Genomic DNA, 21,188 nt, shown 5'->3' on the forward strand with positions numbered 1-21,188 from the left:
TAATTTTTTATATAAAAAGTAAACTGACATGAATGCATTAAACTTTACTAGAATAATCTCATCTTATTAGATGTTCAGTAAGTGCTGGCTACTTAATACTTTATTTTTCATCTATATGTTACTACATTGAGTCCTAAAAACAAACTTATGTGGTTGCACAAGATGAGGACAATGAAGCACAGGACAGAAGGTAAGTTGTCTACAGTCATACACCATTACATAGTGGACAAGGAATTTAAATCTGGGTCCCAATGACAAATAAAGATGAAACTTGAGCTCAAGACTCCCATCCATATGGACATATACAATATATAGCTAATCTTTCTAGCATTTATATGCATAGCATTAATTTTTTGAACAGTAAATTATATAGACAAAGGTCAGTGCTTTCAAACAGTTAACATTAGTTAAAATTTAAAAAATTTATTGACAGACATATATAGGTATATACATACTCTTGAGCTAGAAAATAACACAGAAAACTTTCATTCCTTTGAAATACCATTCTGTCCCATTTTTCTTACTCCTTTACAGAGGTAATGATTGGTGTGTACAGTGTATATTGTCCCACTCCACCTGTTACATTTTAAATCCATATACATGTATCCATAACCAATTATATTTTCATGTGTGCATTTGAAACATTCATACAAATACCTTATGTTTTCCATTTTGTTTTGAAACTTGCTTTCCAAATTTTTATTTCATCTTATGTGTTTGAGATGTACCATTTATATAGTTTTTTTAATTTTTTTTAACATTTATTTATTTTTGAGACAGAGAGAGACAGAGCATGAACAGGGGAGGGGCAGAGAGAGAGGGAGACACAGAATCTGAAACAGGCTCCAGGCTCTGAGCTGTCAGCACAGAGCCCGACGCGGGGCTTGAACTCACGGACCACGAGATCATGACCTGAGCCGAAATTGGAAGCTTAACCGACCGAGCCACCCAGGTGCCCCTATAGTTTTAAGAAATAGTTCACATTTTTAACTATTTTAAACTTAGTTGTCCATGGTGTGAACACTCCATTAATTATTTTTTTCATTTCCTTATTGGTAGTCTTTTTTTATTTTTTACAGGTACAAACAGTTGCAGTAAATACCTATGTATGCATTTCCATGTGTATCTTTGTGAGTGTTGCTTTAATGCACATAGCTTAGAAGTGGAATTATTAAATCACAGTATAAGCACATTTTAAAATTTTGTAGACATTGGTAATGTTCCTCAAGGAAGCTGACAATTTACACTGTGGACTCTATTTGCCAACCTGATGGCTATGATACAGCATCTTCTGCTTTTAAGTTTTCTGTTCTCTTGAGTAAATACCTGGGAATTAGATGGCTGAGTCACATGGCCCTTCTATGTTCAACTCATCAAGAGATTGTCACCTGTTTTTCAAAGGGGTTGTACCATTTCACATTCTTGCCAGAAGTGTATGACAGTCCAGATTCATCTACATTCTTGCCTGGTTCCTACATATTCTCACAAACACAAGGTGTGGTCAGTGTCTTTCATTTTAGGCGTCTAACGTACAGTGATCTTGGATTGTGCTTTTAGTTACATTTCCTGGTCACAGATGATACTGATCTGTCTGTCATATACTTAAAAAATTTTATATTTTATATTTATGTTTATAAAATTTTCATATTTAAAAAATTTATTTGTCTTCAGACATTTTAAGATAATTATAAACTCATGCAATTGTAAGGAACAATACAAAGGGATCTCATGAATTCTTTACTCGGTTTTCCCCAATGATAGCATCTTGCAAAACCATAATACCATAGCACAACCGGGATATTGATATTGATGAAGTCAAGAGAAAGAACATTTCCATCATCATAAGGATCTCTTACATTTCTCTTTTATAGCCACACCTATGTCCTTCCCATCCCCACCCCCTTCTTAATCCCTAGCAACCACTAATCTGTTCTCTATATTTTTTTTTTTCATTTTGAGAATGTTATATAAATGGAATCATACAGTATGTAGTTTTAAGGATTATTTTATTGAGTATAATTCTCTGGAGATTCATCCAGGTTGTCATATGTATCAGTAGATCATTCCTTTCTATTGGATAGAATGGATGTGTTAACAGTTTATTTCTTCATTGGTTGAAAGAAATCTGAGCTTCCAGGTTTTGTCTATTATGGCTAAAACTGCTTATAAACATTTATGTACATGTTGTTGTGTGACCATACGTCTTCATTTCTCTGGGATAAATGCCTAGGAACAAAATTGTTGGGTTGTATTGTAGTTGTAGATTTAGTTTTTTAAAAAACTGCCAAAATGTTTTCCAAAGTTGCTGTGCTGTTTTACATTCCCATTATTTACATTATTATTTACATCATTATTTTGCATACTTGCCAGCATTCTCTGTTGTCACTCACTGTCTTGTATTTTGCCATTCTGATAGGTGGAGTGCTATCTCATTGCATTGGGGTATTAATTTGCATTTCCCTAATGGGTAATGATGTTGAACACCTTTTCATATTCTTATATACCATCTGTTTATCTTTAATGAAATGTCTTTTCTCTTGCCCATCTTCTAATTAAATTGTTTGCTTTCGTTGTTTTAAGATCAAATTTTCATAGTTCTTTATATATTCCAGATATAATTCTCTGTATATGTGGTATGTAAAGATTTTCTCCCATTCAGTAGCTATTTTTTTTTTTATTTTTTAAACAAGGTCTTTCACAGAGCACAATTTTTGAATTTTCTTGAAGACTTACAGTTTTTTTTTCTTTTTATGGATTGTGCTTTTCTCCTTTTATAGATCAGCCTAAGAATTCTGCTTAGCCTTAGAAGCCAGAAGATTTCTCCCATTTTTTTTTCCTTATAGTTTTGGAATTTTGTGTTTTACATTTAAATTCATAATCCATTTTGAGTTTTTTTTTTTTTTTTTTTTTTTTTTTTTTTTAACCTATGGCTGTCCAATTGCTCTAGCAGCAGTTGGAAAATACTATCTTTCCTCCATTGAATTACTACTGCACCTTTGTCAGAAATCCATTGGGCATATTTATGTGGATTTATTTTTGGGTTTCCTATATTCTGCCCCATTGGTTTATGTGTCTATACCTCTGTCATTACCACAGTCTTAATTATTGTAGCAATATACAAAGTCTTAAAATCAGATATACTGATTTCTCCCAACTTATTATTTTTTAAATTTGTTTTGGCACTTCTGGGGTTGTTTTTTTTTTTTTTTTTTTTTTTTTTTTTTTTTTTTTTTGCATTTCTGTATAGATTTCATTTAATTTTATTTTTAAGTTTATTTATTTTGAGAGAGAGCACGCATGAGTTAGCATAAGAGAGGGAGGGGTAGAGAGAGGGAGAGAGAGAATCCCAATCAGGCTCTGCCCTGTTAGTGCCAAGCCTGACATGAGGCTTGTACTCATGAACCCTAGAGATCATGACCTGAGCCAAAATCAAGAGTCTGATGCTCGACCAACTGAAATACCCAGGTGCCCATCCATATAGATTTTTAGGACAAAATTTTACTACAACCATGTCTGAAATTGAGTTAAACCATGTCTGAAATTGAGGGAGAATTGGTATCTCTACTTAGCTGAATCTTTTGTTCTATGAGTATATTGTTACATTTATTAAGATCTTTGATTTCTTTTGTCAACACTATGTAGTTTTCAGCATTTAGGCCCATGCAATTTTTGTTAGATTAAACCAAATGTTTCATTTTTTAGAGGTTATAAATTGCATTTTTAATTCCAATGTCCAAGTGTTCATTGTTAGTATATGGAAATACAATAAATTTTTGTATATTTATCTGGTAGCCTTTAATCTTGCTGCATGTACTTAGTTCTAGGAGTTTTTGGTTTTTATTTAATTTGTAGATTCCTTGAGATTTTCTGTATAGACAATGATGGCATTGCAAATAACAGTTTTAGTTTTTACTTTTTTATTTGTATGCATTTTTTTTTTCATTTTCTTGCCTTACTGAACTGGCTTGAACTTGCATAATATGCTGGATAAGAGGAGTCAGCTCAGACATCTTTGCCTTATTTCCATTCTTAGGGAGAAAGCATTCAGTCTTTCTCCATTATGCATTATGCCAGCTGTAGGTTGTTTATAGATGCTCTTTACCAAGTTGAGGAACTTCGCTCTATTCTTATTTTTCTGAGAATTTTTATGAAGAATATTAAATTTTTTCAAATGCTTTTTCTGCATTCGTTGATATAATCATACAATTTATTCTTCTTTAGTTTGTTAATATGGTGTATTACACTGATTGAACTTGAATATTGAGTCTGTTTTGTACCCTTGGAATAAACTCCACTCAATCATGGTATATAATTCTTTTTATATATTGCTGAATTCTATTTAATATTTTTTAAGGTTCTTCTCATCTATACTCACAAGGAAAGTTAATATGTGATTTTCTTTTTTCTTTCATGGATTTTCCTTGTCCCTCATTTTGGTATCAAGATAATATTAGCTTCATAAAATAAATTGAGAAGTGTTAACCACACCCCAAAAGAGATTGTGCAGAATTCAGGCTAATTTTTCCTTAAATGTGTCATAGAATTTGCCAATAAAACCATCTCCTCTGAAGGTTTCTTTTGGGGGAGTATTTAAATCAAAAATTAAATTTTCTTAGAAGAGCTGTTCTAGTTATCTATTTCAAATTGGGTGAGTTGTAGTAGTGTTTTTTGAGTAATTGATGCATTTTGTCCAAGTTGTCAATTTATGTGTAGATTTACATAGATTTTTTCCTAGTATTTCTTTTTGTCTTTTGATGGCTGCAGGATCCAGTAATCCCTGTTCTAGTCCTGAAATTGTAATTTGTACATTCTTTTTTTTTGTCTTAATAGAGGCTTGTCAATTTTATTGATCTTTCTGAAGAACCACTTATTTTATTGATTTTCTCTGGTATTTTTCTGTTATATAAATTTTATCTATTTCTGCTTTTATCTTTATTATTTCCTTCCTTTTCCTTGTTTGGGTTTATTTTGCTCTTCTTTTTCTAGGTTCCTGAAGTGGGAGTTTAGATTATTGATTTGAGCCCTTTCTTCTTGTCTAATGTGTCCACTAGTGACATTATGTTTCCCTCAGCACTGTTTTAGTGTGTCCTGTACACTGTGATAAGTGGTATTTTTATTTTCATTTTCCAAAATATTTTTTTTTATTTCCCTTGAGACTCCCTCTTTGAACTATGGATTCTTGAGAGTATGTTTTTTGGTTTCCAAGTGTTGGTTTCCTGTTATCTTTATGTTATTGATTTCTAGTTTGGTTGCGTGGTAGTTGGAAAACATGATTCCTTTATATTGTTTTATGATCCAACATATGACCCATCTCAGTATAAGTTCCATGGGGACTTGAAAGGAATGTGTATTTCAATATTGTTGAGTAGTGTTCTATAGGTATCAACTAGATCCTTTTGTTTGATGGTGTTGTTGAGGTGTTCTACTCCTTGCTGATTATCTATTTTTTTCTATCAATTCTTGAGTAAAAGGTATTGAAATATCTAACTGTAATTATGAATTTTTATATTTCTCCTTTCAGTTCTGTCAGTTTTTACTTCATATACCTTGTAGCTCTATTTTTGGTGCATAACCATTTAAGATGGCTTTGTCTTTTCAGTGGATTGACGCTTTAATCATATATTGTGTCTCTCTCTATATTTGGTAATTTTCTTTACTCTGAAGTCTACTTTGGTATCAATATAGCCATTCCTGCTTTCCTTTGATTAATACTTTTGTGAAATACCTTTCTACATTCTTTATTTATAAACCTATCTATATTATTGTATTTCAAGTGAGTTTCTTATAGACAACATACAGTTGGGCCAGGTTACTCTATTCCAATCTTTCAATTTGTATATCTAGATGAGTGATAATTACATTGGTAATTATTGGTATGTCAGTGCTTAAGTCTGCTTTTTTTCTCCTTTTTCTCTATTTTTCATTTATGTTTTCTCTTTGCTGCCTTACTCTGGATAACTTGAACAGTTTTTACAATTCCATTTTAATTTATTTATGTTGCTTTTTGATTGTATCCCTTCTTACAGCTTTTTTACTGGAGGTACTACTGCATTAATGCCTTATGGAGATACAAGTGCAGATCAGCCTCCATTAACAACTGAGCCTCCATTTCCCACTCAGCCTCCATTAACATCTGAGGTGGTGGGGTGGGGGAGGGAGAGTGGGAGTTCTGGCTCCTTTTGTGATTTACACTGACAGTGTGGTCAGAGTGGCCTCGTTACCATTGTATGATGGTAGAATTCCAGACTCCCTACATGGTCCCACTAACAATGGAGGGAGGAAGAGTTGCCTTGTTACTGGCTGGAGGGGATGAAATCCTGGCTTCCTACTTGGCCTTCTCTTCTACCAATCTGGCAAGGATGTTGGATGACTCATTACAGCCTCCCAAATGTAAGAGTGTAGGCTCCCAACTCAGCCTTTGCTGGTAAGGGAACACATGGGGCCATGTCTTTTTCATTAGTGTCTGGTTAATGTAGGGAGGTTATTATCTTGAATTTTCTGTCTTGTTAGGCTGTCCCTTTCCTGTCCTTTAGCTAGAAAGGGCAGGCTTTCAAAGGGGCTTTTATTTTTGTCTGTGCCTGTAGGTATTTCCAGGTTGCTAGCTTCTTAGGATTGGGATATGTAAGTTAAAAAGAAAGCCTAGGGAACTCCTCACCATATCGTTGCTCAGGTCCTGAGGGTCCAGCCAGTCTGCTTTCTTCTCTTAACCTCTCAGAGTCTTCTTAAGTTCCTTTTATAAATAATATCTCACATTTCTAGTTATATTTAGGAGAAAAAGGGAAAAGTCCATCTACTCCATTTCCCAGAAATAAAAGTTCCAGTTTCTAGTGTGTGTTTTTGCCATTTATATATATTCTTTGAAGTGTCTATTTAAATCTTGTGTCATTTACTGATTTGGTTGTTAGTTTTCCATTGTTTACTTTTCGAGAGTTCTTTATATATTCTGGATACAAATCCTTTGTTTTATACATGCTAGCAAATATTTTATCTCCATCTGTGGCTTATCTTTTCATTCTTTGAAGAGTGCCCTTTGAATAGCAGAAATTTTGTATTTGTATAAAGTTCAATTTTCACTTTGTTCTTTATGTATCATGTTTTTAGTGTTGCAGTGAAAAAAATCTTTGCCTAATTCCACATCAAGATGATTTTGTCCTGCTTTCTTCTAGAGGTATTGTAGTTTGGGATTTTATATTTAGTTTTGTTACCCTATTTGAGTTAATTTTTGGATATGGTGTAAAGTATAAATTGAGGTTATTTTTTAAAATATTTCTATCCAAATATTCCATCACTATATATTTAGGTTTGTACTGATTTGCCTTTTCTGTGTTGATTTTCCTTTTTACTTTCATCAAAAATCAATTGTCCAGAAATGTATGAATACACTTAGGAACTCTCAACTCTGTTCTATTTAGCTTTTAAAAATCATTTTGCCAGTACCACACTACCGTTACTTCCTTTTAACCTTATAATAAATATTGAAATCAGTTGATAGTTATTCAACATTGTTTTTGTGTTTCAAAGATGTTTTGACTATTCTTTGTCCTTTATATTTCCATATAATGTTTAGAATGATATTATTCATAATTATGGTTCCAGTTTGTTTTTACACACACACACTTGAAATTAGGGTGAGGGGAATGAGAGGGAAGAGAAGAGAGGGGAAGATTTAATTTACATATGTCAGTAGTATAAAATTATTTCTCTGTTTACTATTATACTTGCATCATATTCTTTGCTTTGAATTTTTTTATCTTTTCCTCCTAATAAAGTCCTTTACTTCTTTTAATGACAGCATTTTTAATAAAATATCTCAGTTTTTGAATGTCAGAACATATTTTTATTCATTCTCAAAATATAATTTTGCTTGGAATAGAATTTGATGTCGATGGCTAATTTTAATTAGCATTATGAAGATATTTACCACTGTCTTCTGGAGACTGTCATGACAGCTATGAAATCTGTACTTAATCAGTATATGCTAAACCTTCAGGGGCCAGAACCCACTTACCAACTTGAATAGGTTAAGTTTAATGTAAAGAATCATCAACTGTGACAAGGGATTGGAATATCAAGGAATTAATTTGATAGTGAGAAGGAAAGCAGAATATAAACAATATAGGAATAACAAATATAAGAAATTGTTTCTAATGCCAGATTGAGATTCAGACCACCTTGAGTTGTACACACTTGTGACTCACTCAACCCCAGTTTTGACGGTTCCACAATGGTAGAAATTTATGAAAATATGCCTTCTAGGGATTGAGGAGAGCTATTTATGGGGAGTTATTGCATCAGAGGCACTCTTCCATGAAGCCATCTGTGTAGTAAAGATTTAACCTTACCAAAAGAGAGGTCTGGCCTTTGCCCTGGGTTCTTGAGATATATTCTCTAAGACCTTGGAATATTCTGCCTGGTATCTTTGTTTACAATATTGGATAGTTTAATGATGTGATTTATGGTACAGACTTTGAGCCATGTCATATCAGCTCAACTTCCAGAGGGGATGGAAATCAAGGTTGGCCACACAGGTGGTCAACTATGTCTGTGTGACCCAAAACAATCTCCACACCAAGACTTAGGTGAACTTCCCTTGTTGGCCATATTCACAGCATATTGTCACATATATTTGCTGAGAGGAGTTAACACTGACCATGACCTCAGTGGGAAGGGACAACTGAGAGCTCTGTGTTTAGAACTCTTCTGGACTCTGCCCCTGCATCTCTTCCCTTGGCTGATTTTAAGAAATCAAAATTAATGTATCCTTTTGTTGTGATAAACTATAAACGTGTGAGTTTAACAGCTTTCAGTGAGTTCTATGAGTACTTTTAGTGAATTATCAAACCTAAAAGTGGTCTTGGAGATCCCTAAACTTGCAATCCATTTCAGAAGTAATGATGATTTTGTGTATTGTTCTCTAACTGTATACCATCCAAAAGAGATGCCAAGGGAATCTTCTGGGTAATGAGTGCAGCTGACAACTGGGCAGTGCAGAAGGAGGGTGCTGAGGAAGCCATCTGTAGTACAGCAATGCAGCATTGGAGAAGTTTCCTGCACTGTGCTGCAGAAGCTGGGATTTGGGGAGGCATCTGTGTTGCAGGAACTGGACATATACTGTAGGAGCCTAATAAGAAGGTACACTGAACCAAGAAGCAACACCTCTATTTCCTGCCTTGTCTCTCCATCACCCTTTACTGTTAAAATTTAGTATCCTGTCAGCTGGAAAAAGAAAATATTTAAAGGGTCCATCTCTGTTTTTGCATAGCATTTAATAAAGTATGAATTTGAAGTTGAGGCACTATAAACATAGAGCTGGCACAATTAGATTTTAATTTCTGTTTGCATGATCTATTTTCTTTATTAATTTTTAAGACTTTTCTTAAAATCCTATAGTTTTACTATAACTAGGCCCCTTTCTTGCTTTCTTCCTCCTAGTCTGTCTGCGTTCTTTCTTTCTTTCTTTCTTTCTTTCTTTCTTTCTTTCTTTTGATTGTTTAATCTTGCTTGGTACATGAGAAGCCAATTCAATTTTAGAATACATGTTTTCATTTATCTCAAAAAATTAATAGATATCCTTTAGCTTCAATACCATTTTTTAAAATTCATTTCTTCTAGGACTTCCACTACAAGGATTTTAAACTTTTTTTTTCTGTCTTCACTGTCTTTTAGGTTTTCCTTCATTTTTTAAAAAGTTTCTTTTGTGTCTTTGTGAAGCATTTTTAGAGACTTTGTCAGTGCTTTGTTCCAAAGACAAATTTTCTCTTCATACATGCCATTCTATTATATATAGTCTACTGTGGTTTTATATCACTGGCTGTCACATTGGTTTATTTATTTATTTTTGTTTTATTTTTTTTAAACCATTTATCTTTACTTATACATCTAATTTTGTGTTCTTGGATGTCTTCACTAATTAGGGATTTAAAATGCACATAATATCTCTTTCATTGATAAAAGTTTTTCAAACAATTGCTGTAGGGTGTTTTATAATATTTGTCTTTCTTGTGTGCCTTATAATTTTTACTTTATGGATGAGTTTCAAAGGAAATTTTTCACCAGTAGTGAATCTTCCTTTAGGGTATTTGCCATTTGCCTTCAGTCTTGACCCATAGGATGCCAAGATCTGAATAAGCTCTTATGCTTGAAATTTGGTTTGAAGCTCCAACTGCATGTGCAGAGAACTGGCTTTCAAACTTTTTCCCCATTAGAACAGCATTTTTTCAAATGCTTAAGAGAAATACCAATAATCAAATATCTGAACTTTTCCTTACAAAGAGAAAAAAATGAGACTAAGAATTTTTTTCCTCTTAAATTTTCTGAACTTATTTATAGCAAATTCAGAGGCAATTGCTCCCAAGACCACAGTTCTAAGGAACAAACTTATGAAGTACTGTCTAAAGAATTTTGAGTACCTTGCAAAAAAAAAAAAAAACGATTTACTAAATATATATGCATGATTAGTGTGTCGACATGACTGAAACATTTTGAAAGCCCTGGATGATAGGCATCACATTGAAATATGTGCAGAGAATTTTTAGGGAATTATATGAAGACAAGCAATTTTTCAGATGTAAAGTGTGCTATTGAACATGAAATGTTGAAGGAATAGATGTGGCCAGATATTGAGTTTACAGAATATATTAATGAAGCCTCATTTCTCACCACTAAATATTAGAGAAGGAAGGACGTGAAGAAAAAGTATGTTGCCAAAATTGAGACTCAAACATTTAGCACAAGTTAAGATTTCACCAAGTCTATTACATTGATGTTTTTACATTGCTGTTTAGTGTGAACATTGTACAAATAGCTGTGTAGTCTGTTAGTTATAAATACTGATAGGTTTGTGCTATTGTATAGTCATATGACAAGGTGAAGAGATAGGTGCTTCTTTCTGGTAATGAGGGAAGCTTATGCTTAGTTTGAGCAGACATGAAAAGAGAAACATTTGCTCATTAGAAATGAGATCCCTTACTGGTGGATTAGGTTCAAATGGCAAATTAAAAAAAAAAAAAGCAGGGTTCATATCTCAGCTCCATAATTTTCTAATTCAAATAATTATTTTTTGTGAGGACCAGCATAACAGCTTTATGACTGTCCTCTCTGATATGATATGTATCTTTCCCTGATCACCCCTTTCAAGAAAAATCACTATACTGAATTTAGTGTTCATTGTTACAATTTAATGCATTTCTTGCTAATATTAGTATAACTATATGTATGCAATACAATATATTGTTTTGCTCTATATGTTTTAAAACTGATAGGGAGTATCTGGGTGCCTCAGTTGGTTTGTTAAGCATCCTACTCTTGATTTAGGCTCAGGTCATGATCTCACAGTTTGTGAGATCGAACCCCATGTTAGCCTGCTTAGGATTTTCTCTCTCCTTCTCTCTGCCCCTCCCCTGCTCTCTCTCTCTCAAAATAAACTTAAAAACATTTGACATAAATGCAACTTGTGTTTTTGCTTAACATTATGCTTGTAAGATAGATCTATGTTGATCCATAAAAGTTTACCTGTCTTAATGTTCATTTTTCACTGCCATATAACATTTATTTTTATGAATTTGACATAATAGATTCATTACCTTCAGTAACATTTTTTTATTCTCAATACTGCAATAATTATTATTATGCATAGGTATTTGTGCAATAATTTTTCTAGATGTATAAGTGAAATAGCTTAGGAATAGCATATTTGTGTCTTTAAGTTATCTGATATTACAAAATTGCTATCTAGAGTAGTAAATTTACCAATTTACCAAAAACAGGAGTTCACTATCCACCCTTAATAAAATGTGGTATTGTTAGGTATTTTAATTTCTGTTAATTTGTTGAGGAAAAGATGTTATCTCAATGTGGTCTAAATGGAATCTCATTGATTATTAATAGATAATATATACTCACCTGTTTATTGGCTGTTTTGGTTACCTCCTATGTGCCTATTCATATCTTTTCCTTTGAACTGTTTTTCTTTTATTCACTGATTTTTAGGAATAGTTTGAATTTTCTTCTCTTAGCTTCTAAGGTGTTTTTTTATGTATTTTATAATATTTCTTGATTCAAATCCAAGGTAATATTTATTCATTATTTCTTAACTTATTTCATTTTTAGTGCTTTCTTTGTCTTGTTTTAAAATATGACATATTTGGGGCACCTGTGTGGCCCAGTCAGTTTACCTATATGACTCTTGATATCAGCTCAGGTCATGATCTTGCATCGTGGGATCGAGCCCCACATCTGACTCTGCTCTGACTGTGGAGCCTGCTTGGGATGGTCTTTCTCCCATTCTCTCTCTGCCCCTCACCCACCTGTTCTTTCTCTCTGTCTCTGTCTCTGTCTCTGTCTCTCTCTCTCAAAATAAATAAACATTACATTTTTTAAAATTTAAAACAAGACATGTTTTTATTTGAAAGATAAAAAGTTTCTATCCCTTCTTATATGCTTTTAATCCAGCTCTTAGGACATGTGTGTGTATGTGATGAAAGAATTCAAATATGTATTATGGAATCCCATTATGGCATTCCTTAAGGATTTTTAAAAGAGTGAGTAAATCCTATCACTTCATTCTTGTTAAATTATTTGTAAATTAAATTATTTGTAAATGTGTCATTCTGGCCCTACTGGTAGGAAAATTACTCTTGTATTACTGCAATTTTAGTGTATCTGCTGATGGAGCAAGTACAATTTAGAAATGAAGTAAAATACAAAAGTATTGGGTGTGAGTGACAATTTCTAACATTATGTTTGTAAATGGATATTTCACTGAGAAAAATTCTACTTTCACCCAAAATATTTTCTCTATCAATATAACTTAATATGAAATGTAGAAACTTTGCAATTTAGACTATTTTCTCTCTACCTTCTGATGTCTTTTATAAATTTGTATTAAACAGTCATGTATATTTGGAAGAAGTTAAGACAAAAAATAGTTTGTCATTCAATAAGATATTTACCATTTCTGGTGCTCTTCATTTGTCCTTGAAGATCTGAATTTCTCCCTGGTGTCATAACTTTCAGCCTAAAGAACTCCAAATTTTCTTTTATTGTAGGTATACTAGTGACTAATTATTTGTTTTCCTTTATGTAAAATGTGTTTATATCTCTTTAATTCTTGATAGATATTTTTGCTGTATAAAGAATTCCAGATTGATTTTTTTTTTCTTTTGTTTTCTTCTTTGGTAAGTTAGAGATATTTTTCACTGTCTTTGTCCTCCATGGTTTTTGATGCAAATTTTCTGGGTATGTTGTCTGTTATTCTGTGCTTGTATGTATGTATGTATGTATGTATATATGTTTTCCTGACCTCAAGATTTTTTGTCTTATCTTTTGTTTGCCACCAGTATATATGTATGTATGTATGTGTGTGTGTGTATATATATGTATATATATGTGTGTGTATGTATATATGTATATATATTTATATATGTATGCACATATATGTATATATGTATATGTATACACATACATGTGTGTGTGTGTGTGTGTGTACGTATACACACACACACACACACCTGGCAGGGTATATGTTGGGGTGTTTTTGTATTCATTCAGCTTGGAATTTGCTGAGCGCCTTGAATCTGGCTTTCATCAAATTTGTGAACTTTTCAGCCAGTATTTTGTCAGATTTATTTCTGTCCCCCTCACTCTCCTTTGCTTCCTGGACTACAATTACACATATGTTAGATATTTTGATCTACTATAGGTTTCTGTGTCTGTTGATTTTTTATTTTTAATCTATTTTCTCTTTCTCTTTTTTTTCAGATTATTTCTGTTGACCTCTCTTTAAGTTCACTGAATTTTCTCTGTCATCTCCATTCTATTATTAAATCCAACTAGTGACATTTGAATTTCTAATAATGTATTTTTGCTTCTAAAATTTCCATTTGGTTGCTTTCTATGTATACTATTTCTCTACTAAGATTTCATATTATCTATTTCAAGTATATTTTCTTTCATATCATTGAATATATATTTATTATCACCTGCTTTAAAGTCATTTTGAGATAATTCCAACTTCTTATCATCTCAGGGTTTGTCTCTGTTGACTGTCTTTTCCCTTTAAAATTGGTCAAATTTTCTTGTTATCTGTATGTGACATAATTTGGATTGCATCTTAAACATTATAAATGTAATTCTGTGTAGCTCTAGATTCTGCTATATTTCTTAGAAGACTTGATGTTTTTTGTTTTGAAGGCAATTAATTTGGTCAGATTCAAACTGCAAACTCTGATTCACCTGTGGTAGATGACATCTCAAATCAAAGTTTAATTATTTTATATTTGGATGGTTTACTGGTAGCTTTCCCTAGTTGGTAGCTTTCCTTATTCATGCATAGTTCAGGGATTAGCCAAAGACTGGGACAGAGTTTATATGCACAATTTAGAGATTCCCCTTTTCTGGTTCCCTCTTTTCCATGATTCCATTATCATCTGGTTGTTGGGATCATTCCCTGGTTCCTCCATTCCCTGGTTCCACATAAATATGGAGGTCTTTCTATCAGAATATTAGAATTTTAGCCACTCCTCACTGAGCCAAGTCCATAGGAACATAAAGCATATATAGTACTATTCCCTTTTTCCTAGTGATAACTTCTCTTCAGAACCTGCCTGTCTTATTTCCTCCCCAAAGTCCTCAAGATGTTTGCAGTATTTTGTTCAGGGTTTATAGTTGTTATTGGCAGAAAGACTGTTTGATGCTGTTAGGAGCTTATTCAGCCATCGCACCAAATTTTTTTCTATAGAATAATGAAGGACTAGCATGGAATGGATTTTTTAATGACTAAATAAAAATTATTAATTCCTATGATTTATTCTCTCTAGATGTAGTCATCATAGGAATCTATTCTGGAAAATGCTGACTTTTTCAACATATGTTTAGCACTTCTTTAGGAATTGCCTTAAGAGCCTGTGATACATTTTTCAATTTATTAAGAATTGGCATTTATCTAAACACTGTCATCCACCTCAAGAAAAAATTTGATATTTCTTATATAGGCAAAAAATTATTTGGTACTAAATAAAAAAATAAGATGATTGTTATGGACTGAATTGTGTCCCCCTAATATTCATGTTGTGGTCCTAACCCCAATAAAAGTATATTTGGAGATAGGACCTTTAAAGAAGCAAATGAGGCCATAAGGTGAAGTCCTAATGTGACAGAACTGGTGATAGTGTAAAAGAGGAAGCGATATCAAAGCCCTCTCTCTTTCCCTGTGCACACACAGAGGAAAGACCATGTGAGGAGGTGGACATCCACAGCCAGGAAGAGAGGACTCGCCAGAAACCAACCCTGCTAGAACTTTGATCTTGGTCATCCATAGAACTAGGACAAAATAAGTCTCTATTGCTTAAGCTACCCAGTCTGTGGTATTTTGTTATGGCAGCCCAAGCACATTAATAGAATAACTTGTTTATATCATGTTTTGAGGGCACAAACGCTGGAGGTATATAAAGCAATGAAAAAAAGAAACTTGGGAAAGGAGAGAAACGAGTTCAAAAGCAGTCTGTACAATAGTAACATGCTTAAAGTCAGCAGTGTTCTAATGCAGCAACATTTAAGAGGAACAGTCTTCATGATGAACATCTGGGCTTTGGGGGAAGAAGCAGTTTCATGGCATGATGTTAACAATACACCTAAATGTGCACTGGTACATTATTTATCCCGTTAGTGACACTGTGTTAGACTACTCTAAAATGGCGCAGTGCAAATGTGTTTTAGACTGTAGAATGGTCAAAAAATACAATTTGTAGCTCTCCAATTTCAGTTCTCAGCATGCTTTCAACATGTATGAGTTTTTATTTTAAGCAGATATTTATTACCATGTTTAGGAACCCTTTGACCCCAGGTTGAAAAGATACTATTTATTTGGCCTAAATCTGTAGAACTGTCATGAATCCACAAGAGAAGTTACTTATGGAGCTTAGGGGAGATAAGAAAATAATCACTCATTACTCTTCCATCTAGCAGCTGTGACCCCAGTGGTGAGTGTTTGTGTGTGTGCCTGTGTGTTTAAATTTGCTAAAGGAACGCGATGGTAAATCACCAACAATAACAGGAGGATCAATACTCTCTCTTGCCTCTTTTGTGAGATCTGGAGCATGGCCTGAATCTGTTAGACGGAATTAAATGGCTCAGGGTGTCAGGGAGGATGCCAACAAATAGACCTGCCATGCTGTCCATTAACAAAGCCCCAGATGACCGCCGTCACCATTGTAGCCACTTTAAAAAAAAGAACATTTGGGACCTGCCGGTTAGAAATGAAAGGTGGTCTAGTTATTCACAGCAGAAATTATGTGCATTTCTAACCAATAAAGTGCACAATAATTCAGTGATAACACTGAATAAACTCCATGGAAAGGAGGAATCATTGTGTTTTACCATGACGGGGGAAATGACATTTGATGAAAAAAACAGATAGGGGCGGTTACTGTGAAACTCAGGAGCACAGCTCATGGCTTGCTTGCAAGTTTCCATCACATGCACACTCGTTCCTTTGCAAAGGCTAATGCCTCAGGCTTTCTGGGTTCTTTTGTCTTTGTACAACAACAACAGCACATCATGCATCTGGCCAATTGTGCAGTGGGATACCACAGGGAGGGTTTCCATCCCAGCACCAGCTGGTGATGATTTTATGGCTACCAGCATGAGGATTGATGGCTTTCATAAATTCACATCCAGCTAGTGTACCCACAGATGCTATTCTTATTCTTATCTTGAAACTTTACTAAATTTTAGCCTGAGAAATATCCTGCAGCAGTGAATTCTGAAAGCTGATTATGCACCACATAAAAAGTCTTTTTATCCATTTTCAATCTGCTGCCATTTGAATTCCATCCAGCTTCTGCTCTTTCTCAAATTAAGGTGAATGGGAGTATGGTATATAATTAGGCTATGTTATACTATTCACTACTTCATTCACCTTAATCTTATTATCTCTGCAGACATGCTAGGTCAATTCCAGAAACATCTGAACAGAAGATGTGGTTAATTTTAAATGAACTGGATATAACTAATAATACATTTGATTGAGATAAACTCTAAACTGAAAGAAATTGTCATAGGAACTTTATTTTGTTATTAACATTGACAGGAGGGACATAGGCATTTTACAGGCACAGTGCTGGGGCCAGAGTGTCTCTTTGTATTTGTGAAAAGCTGTGAAGACATGGGAAAATGTCTATAGATTCTCTATTTACTCTGCATTGGTTAAAGGTGAGTAACAGATTGTAAATTTTCATTTATGTGATTGTGAGCTTTCCAAAGGATGAACCTGTAGCATACTTCTGTAATAGATCAAAAGCATATAGTCAGCAAATTCTAATACTTGGCATTTCTAAAACAGAATGTTAGCATTGTAGGAAACAAATGGTAGTATTTTAGTGAACTGTAGTCTGCAAAAATACAGTAAATGCTTATACATTCCTGTAATGGAAATCAGATATAGATTGTTCTTATGCTGAAAAATGAAAGGAATATTTTGTAGATACATAAGCATTGTATTTACTACACGTATTAAATACATATAACCTATGATTTAACATAATTCTTCTTACACTTATAACATTTTAGATCATACGCTTGTGAATAAGCCACACTGAAGATCTGTAGAGTCCCAGTGCCCTGATTTCTGCACTGGTTTGCCCTTGTATCCAGCAATTTGGGGGCACTCTTAACCTCATTAATATTCTCTCTCTCTCTTTCTCTCTCCCTTTGTCTTCTCCTCTTGCCCATATTCTTCCCTGGTGTCAGCTACATAAAAGATTTCAGAAATCCGTTCTCTATCTTTACCTTTTTTTTGTTAGGTTCCCTGATTTATCTGCTTTCCTCTATGGACTCTGAACTGGCCAAATGTTCAGGTTCATTTCTAGTCTAGCTCAGAGCACATAGGAAGCTTCATAGATAGGGAGCTCAATATCCCCTTGTATGATTTTTGTCATATGATTTTTGTTCTTTCTTGGCTTTTGACTTTCTACTTGAGTACTTGACTGCCTAACCCGTTTTAACCACCTGATTTTCTTTGCTTATATATCTGCGGCCCGTACCTGCCAGTTTTCTGATTTCCCTAAATCATGAGTGTGCTCTTATTTTACTGCAGTATATGCATGGACTTTTGATTCCCTATCTAGTTTGTGATGCCCTGTCTCACCAAGACTCCAATTTCCCCCTACCATGCCTCATTACTTTAGCTGCAGCTTGGTTTTTCTAGGAACCATATTTATTTTTCTACCTTTCTTTTTTTAATTATTAAACATACATGGTTCTTGTGAAATAGCTGCAAATTACCCATAAAGTAATTCTGTTACTTTAACAGTATTCTGTTAATACTATTGTTAAAAGATGTTTCTAAATAAAATTTTGACGAATATTCTTCTGTGTAAATATTTGCCTGCATTTCACATACCTTTCTTGGACTAAATTAATCAAATTGAAATTATTGTGTTAAAGTATACAAATATTAGAGGCTTTTGAAATATATAGCTATATTATATAGTACAAATGGAGCAGAACTAGCACTGGAGAGTTATTCCCATTAGGTACATGGAAGTGCTTGTGTAGTCAGGGAAAGGGAGTAGGTGGAGAACACGGGCTTCTTTATATGAGACCATAGTATGAGAGAAACACGGTTTGTGCAAGTGCAAATTCAGACATGACCTTGGGATAAATATATGCATATTGCCCTCTGGTGATGCGTGCCACATTAATGTGCCATTCCCTTTTTGTTCTAGGATTCATGGTGGAATTTTCTTTCCTGTATCTCATTTTTATCTGTACTATTTAGTTGTATCATCCAATCTTGAGTTTTCAATATTTTCACTCTCTATGGCTCTGTTAAATTATTGTATTTTCCCCATTCCCACTCCCATTCTATTCCTGGGCCATCTTCAGCACATGTCAACTGTCTTTGGTTCTCAGTTGTTTCTTATGAGAAGCCAATGTTCAAATGAATTTTTGTTTTTCTGTATTCAATGTCATTTTTCTCTGGCTGCCTTCAAGATTTTATCTTTGGCCTTTGGCAGTTTTACTGGTATGCTTGGAGGCATTTGCTGGTACTCACTCTGCTTGGGGGCTGCTGAAATCTTTATAAATTTGTCTTTCACCAAATTTAGGAAATTTTTGGCTCCTATATGTCTTCAAATATTTTTTCAGAAAGCCCCTGTAGGACTCCAATTACATGTAGTCTATGTATTTTAGAATTGCCCCACAGACTCCTGAGGCACTATTAATTTGAAAAATTCTTTTCTCTTGTACTTTTTCAGATTGGATAAGTTTAATTGGTGTATTTTTTAATTCATTGACTCTTTCTTAAGAAAGTGTTATTTTGCTATTAAGTACATCCATAAAACTTTCTATATTAGATACTGCATTTTGTTTTTATTTCTAGAATTCCACTTGGTTTTGCACACACACATACACACATGTGTGTGTATGTGTATGTATGTGCATATATATATATATATATATATATATATATATATATATATATCCTTGTTTCTGGCACAGAGCTCCTAAAACTCTTGGAATTTTCTAAGCGATAGGAATTATAAAGGTCTCTTAATATTCATAATAAACCCCTTCAAATACACCTGAGTTTATTTTGGTGAGGTGAGTTTTGGACTTAACCTAAGGATGGGCACTGGTTGTCAGGGAAACCAAGCACATGATTAGAAGGTTAGAATTTTCAGTCCCATCTCCCTGATTTCCTGGGAGAAGGGAGGGGCTGGAGGTTGAATCATCACAAATGACCAATGATTTAATCAGTCAAGTCTATGTAAAGAAGCCTCCAAAAGAATGTGCTAGGAGAGTTTCCAAGTTGGTGAACACATGAAAATTTGGAGAGTGGTATATTCTGAGGTCAAAAAAGCTTTTTCCTCTTTCCTGTACCTTGCCCTCTGCATCTCTTCTATTTGGCTGTTCCTCAGTTAGATTCTTTTATAGTAAACTGATGGTCTATTAAGTAAAACATTTCTCTGAGTTCTGTGAAACACTCTAGCAAATTAATGTTACCTAAGGAACAGGAGGTGGTGGGGGTGAGGGGCCATTGAAATCTTCAACCTGTAGCTAGTGGGTCAGAAGCACAGGTAACAACCTGGACTTGTAACTGGCCTCTGAAGTCTTGTAGGACTGAGCCCTTAACCTGTGGACTCAGATGCTCTCTCCAGGTAGATAGTATCAAAATTAAATCAAATTATAGGGTATCCAACTGGGGTATCTGAGAATTACTTGTATATGTGGGCAAATTCCTCCTCTCCAAACACTGGAATTAGGTGTCAGAATCCTTATTTACTTATTATATTTCTTTTTATTTAATTAAAAAAATATTGATTTATTTTTGAGAGAGAGGGAGAGAGAGAAAGAGAGAGAGGAGGGGCACAGAGAGATGGAAACACAGAATCTGAAGAAGGCCCCAGGCTCTGAGCTGTCAGCACAGAGCCTGATGCAGGGCTCGAACCCATGGACCACAAGATCATGACCTGAGCCAAAGTCAGATGCTTACCTGACTGAGCCACCCAGGCACCCCTACTTTTTATATTTCTATTTCTCCGTTGGGATTTATTTATTTATTTATTTTACACATTACAAGCATATCTTCCTTTACTTCATTGAGCATATTTAAAATAACTGTTTTAAAACCTTTGGTACTTCCTTGCAGTGTCTGGGTGGCTCAGTGAGTTGAGCGTCCGACTTTGGCTCAGGTCATGATCTCACGGTTTCTGAGTTTGAGCCCCGCATCGGGCTCTGTGCCAACAGCTCAGGGCCTGGAGCCTGCTTCAGATTCTATGTCTCCCTCTCTCTCTCTGCTCCTCTCCTGTTCACACTCTGTCTCTGTCTCTCAAAAATAAATAAAGATTTTTAAAAAAAATTAAAAATACAAACTTTGGCAGTCCTAACATCTGCATTATCTTGAGGTTGGACTTTATTTTTTTCTCTTGAAAATAGATATTTTTGTAGTTTTAACATGTAATTTTAGAATGTAAGCTGGATATTATGAATTAGGTGCTGTAGATTTTGATTCTAATATATTCCTATAAAGAGAAACTCGAAACTCTGAATTCATTCTTCAGGGTTTTTTTAAGTTTTAACTGGGCTACTTGGAAGCTACCTCTTGAATGTATACTTATAGGGTTAGCCAGATATTTGAACAGAGTTATTTGAAGAATTTGCAACTTCCCCATTGTTCTTTTCTTTCTAGG

General features: G+C 34.1%; 1 long non-coding RNA gene across 1 annotated transcript in view; it reads left to right on the forward strand.

Moving 5' to 3' along the window:
* Positions 1–6,172: 6,172 nt before the first annotated feature.
* Positions 6,173–21,188, forward strand: part of LOC144617437 (uncharacterized) — a 54,943-nt gene continuing 39,927 nt past the window's right edge. The window contains exons 1-2 of the long non-coding RNA XR_013549765.2: positions 6,173–6,424; positions 7,102–7,168. This is a non-coding gene — a long non-coding RNA (uncharacterized LOC144617437). The remainder of the gene's footprint in view (positions 6,425–7,101; positions 7,169–21,188) is intronic.

Source organism: Panthera onca, chromosome C2 (genome assembly GCF_046562875.1).
Source record: "Panthera onca isolate mPanOnc1 chromosome C2, mPanOnc1 haplotype 2, whole genome shotgun sequence".
NCBI lineage: Eukaryota > Metazoa > Chordata > Mammalia > Carnivora > Felidae > Panthera > Panthera onca.